Here is a 4,645-nt window from a genome sequence, read left to right as displayed (position 1 = left end):
GAGAGAGGGAGGGAGAAAGAGAATTCAAATAAACAAAATCAGAAATGAAGAGGAGGAATTACAACCAATACCACAGAAATACAAGGATTGTAAGAGAATATTATGAAGAATTACATGCCAACAAACTGGACAACCTAGAAGAAATGGACAAATTCCCAGAAATACATCACCTACCAAAACTGAAACAGGAAGAAATAGAAAATTTGAACAAACTGATTACCAGTAATGAAATTGAATCAATAATCAAAAAACTCCCAACAAACAAAAGTCCAGGACCAGGAGCCTTCACAGGTGAATTTTGCCAAACATTTAAAGAAGAGTTAATACCTATTCTTCTCAAATTTTCCAAAAAATGGAAGAGGATGGAAAACTTCTAAATTCATTCTATGAGGTCAGTATTACCCCAATACCAAAACCAGACAAAGTTGTCCCTGGAAAAGAGAACTACAGGCCAATATCTCTGATGGACATGGAAGAAAAAATCCTCAAAAAAAAAGTACCAAACTGAACCCAACAATACATTAAAAAAATCATTCACCATGATAAAGTGGGATTTCTTCCTTAGGTTACAAACAAGTGTTGCTCAATATTCACAAATCAATCAATATGAAATATCACATCAACCAAAGAAAGGACAAAAACCATATGACCATTTAAGTAGATGAAAAAAAAAAAAAAGCACGTGACAAAGTACAATATCCATTCATGATAAAAAAAAAAAAAAACCTTCAACAAAATAGGTTTAGAGGGAATACACCTCAACATAATAAGGGCCTTACATGAAAAACCAACAGCGAACATCATACTCCTTGGTGAAAAGCTGAGATTTTCCCCTAAGGTCAGGAATGAAACAAGGATGTCCACTCTCACCACTTCTTTTAAACACGGTACTAGAAGTCCTACCCACGGCAATCAGACATCAAAAATAAATAAAAGACATCCAAATCAGTAAGGAAGAAATAAAACTTTCACTATTTGTAGATGACATTACACTACATAAAGCAAAATTCAAAGGAACACACATGCCTCTGTGTTTATGGCAACATTATTTACAATAGCTAAGATAAGGAAAGAGCCTAAGTGTCCATCAATAGAAGAATGGATAAAGAAGATGTACACACACACACACACACACACACAATGGAATATTACTCAGCCATAGAAATAAAATTTTGCATTCACTACAGTATGGATAGAGCTAGAGGGTATGATGCTAAGCAAAATAAACCAGAGAAAGATAAATACCATATGATTTCACTCATATGTGGAATTTAAGAAACAAAACAAATGAGCGGGGGTGGGAGGAAGGAAGAGAGACAAATCAAAAACAGACTTTTTTTTTTTTAAAGATTTTATTTAGTTATTTGACACAGTGAGAGAGGGAACACAAGCACAGGGAGAGGGAGAAGCAGGCTTCCCCCCGAGCAGGGAGCCCGATGTGGGGCTCGATCCCCGGACCCTGGGATCGTGACCTGAGGCAAAGGCAGATGCTTAATGACTGAGCCACCCAGGCACCCCCAAAAAACAGACTCTTAACTATAGAGAACAAACTGATGGTTAACAGAGGAGAAAGGGTGGGGGAAATGTGAAATAGGTGTTGGGATTAGGGAATTGAGATTACACCTATCTTGATGAGCATTGAGTAAGACATGGAAGTGTTGAGTCACTATATTGTACACCTGAAATGAATACAACACTGTAAGTTAACCACACTGAAATTTAAAATTTTTAAATTAAAAACCTTAAAAAAATACAGGACGCCTGGGTGATTCATTGGGTTAAGGCCTCTGTCTTCAGCTCAGGTCATGATCCCAGAGTCCTGGGATCAAGCCCCAAGTCGGGCTCTCTGCTCGGTGGGGAGCCTGCTTCCTCCTCTCTCTGCCTGCCTCTCTGCCTACTTGTGATCTCTGTCTGTCAAATAAATAAATAAAATATTTAAAAAAAAATAAAATTCTACCTAAGAACAACAGAACACCTACCCGTTCTTTTCAAGCACCAAAGGAACAAAGGAATATGTATCAAGATGATCATATTCAAGACTATTTAAAAAAATCCCAATAACTTTTAAAAAATCCAAATCATATTAAAATATGTTCTTTAGTCCCATTGGTATAAAATTAGAAATTAATAACAGCAAGATTTCTAGAATATCCTCAAAGACTTGGGCGAGATTGCTAATGGCAACTTGAAATTCCCAAATACCTATCAAAAGGTGAATAAGCACTCCTTCTGCCTGTGGACGCCGCCGAGTAAGCATCATTAAAGTCTCCCCTCCCATCGCTGTCATGTCTAAGTCAGAGTCTCCCAAACAGCCTGAACAGCTGCGGAAGCTCTTCATTGGAGGTCTGAGCTTTGAAACAACAGATGAGAGTCTGAGGAGCCATTCTGAGCAATGGGGAACACTTATGGCCCGTGTGGTAATGAGAGATCCAAACACCAAACACTCCAAAGGCTTTGGGTTTGTCACATATGCCACTGTGGAGGAGGTGGATGCAGCCATGAACACAAGGCCACACAAGGTGATGGAAGAGTTGTGGAACCAAAGAGGTCTGTCTCAAGAGAAGATTCTCAAAGACCTGGTAAAAGATTTTTGTTGGTGGCATAAAAGAAGACACTGAAGAACGTCATCTAAGAGATTCTTTTGAACAGTATGGGAAAATCGAAGTGATTGAGATCATGACTGACCGAGGCAGTGGCAAAAAGAGGGGTTTTACTTTTGTAACATTTGATGACCATGACTCTGTAGACAAGATTGTCATTCAAAAATACAATACTATGAATGGCCACAACTGTGAGGTAAGGAAACCGCTATCTCAGCAAGAGATGGCTAGTGCTTCGTCCAGCCAAAGAGGTCGAAGTGGTTCTGGAAACTTCAGTGGTGGTCATGGAGGTGGTTTGAGTGGGAATGACAACTTTGTTCGTGGAGGAAACTTCAGTGGTCAAGGTGGCTTTGGTGGCAGTCGAGGTGGTGGTAGATATGGTGGCAGTGGGGATGGCTATAATGGATTTGGTAATGATGGAAGCAACTTTGGAAGTGGTGGAAGCTGTAATGATTGGGGCAATTACAACAATCAATCATCAAGTTTTGGACCCATGAAAGGAGGAAATTTTGGAGGCAGAAGCTCTGGCCCTTATGGTGGTGGGGGCCAATACTTCCCCAAACCATGAAACCAAGGTGGCTATGGTGGTCCCAGCAGCAGCAGTAGCTACAGCAGTGGCAGAAGGTTTTAATTACTGACAGGAAACAGAGCTTAGCAGGAGAGGAGAGCCAGAGAAGTGACAGGGAAGCTACGGGTTACAATAGATTTGTGAACTCAGCCAAGCGCAGTGGTGGCAGGGCCTAGCTGCCACAAAGAAGACATGTTTTAGAAAATACTTATATGTATGGGCAAAAAACTTGAGGACTATGTTTTTGACTAATTGTATAACAGGTTATTTTAGTTTCTGTTCCGTGGAAAGTGTAAAGCATTCCAACAAAGGGTTTAAATGTAGATTTTTTTTTTTTTTGCATCCATGCTGTTGATTGCTAAGTGTAATAGTCTGATCATGATGCTGAATAAATGTGTCTTTAAAAAAAAAAACCTGAATAAGCAGATTGCAATATTTCTATACACCGGAGTACTATTCAACAATAAAAAGAATGAAGATGAAACCATATGATAATTGACTCTCTCTGCTTGACTTATTTCACTCAGCATAATCTCTTCCAGTCCCATCCATGTTGATACAAAAGTTGGGTATTCATCCTTTCTGATGGAGGCGTAATACTCCATTGTATATATGGACCACATCTTCTTTATCCATTTGTCTGTTGAAGGGCATCTTGGTTCTTTCCACAGTTTGGCGACTGTGGCCATTGCTGCTATGAACATTGGGGTACAGGTGGCCCTTCTTTTCACTACATTTGTATCTTTGGAGTAAATACCCAGTAATGCAATTGCAGGGTCATAGGGTGACTCTATTTTTAATTTCTTAAGGAATCTCCACATTGTTTTCCAAAATGGCTGCACAAACTTGCATTCCCACCAATTTGTGGAGCATAAGGAGACATTGGAAGATGGAGAGGAGAAGTGATTTGGGGGAAATCAGAGAGGGAGACAAACCATGAGAGACTGTGGACTCTGAGAAACTGAGGGTTTTGGAAGGGCAGGTGGTAGGGAGTTGGGTGGGCCTGGTGGTGGGTATTAAGGAGGGCACATATTGCATGGAGCACTGGGTATGGTGCATAAACAATGAATTTTGGAACACTGAAAAAATTTTTAAATTAAATTAAAAAAAAATTCATGACACACAGTTTTTATACTCTTACCCAATGAAGGACTTTGTAATCTGAGATTGTATTTAGATTTTTGACTAAGCCAAAGATGGACTAGCTAAATAATCAAATCAATATATCTTATAGAAATTAAATGAATACACATAAAACTACAATTCAAATGTCAACTGACAAATATTTGTAATCCACATTTTTATAATTAACAGATGTTTTCATTAATTTTTATGTAGTTGAGATATTTGTCAAATTATTGAAATTTTTAGTTTGACAGTAAAGATTTTTCTGATGAATTTAAAAGACATAGTTGTTTTTTCAAATGTAATTACATCATTTTATTTTCAAAGATTTTAAGTAGTAAATAAAGAGGCT

At 38.4% G+C, this 4,645-nt stretch overlaps 1 pseudogene across 1 annotated transcript; it reads left to right on the top strand.

Moving 5' to 3' along the window:
- The first annotated feature begins 2,285 nt into the window (after positions 1-2,285).
- Positions 2,286-3,168, top strand: LOC308356511 (heterogeneous nuclear ribonucleoprotein A1-like; annotated as a pseudogene). The gene has a single exon. The product of its transcript is annotated as a heterogeneous nuclear ribonucleoprotein A1-like (transcript).
- The last annotated feature ends 1,477 nt before the right edge of the window (positions 3,169-4,645 follow it).

This window comes from Martes martes (assembly GCF_963455335.1).
Source record: "Martes martes genome assembly, chromosome: 1".
Lineage (NCBI taxonomy): Eukaryota > Metazoa > Chordata > Mammalia > Carnivora > Mustelidae > Martes > Martes martes.
This window is presented reverse-complemented; position numbering and strand designations above follow the sequence as displayed.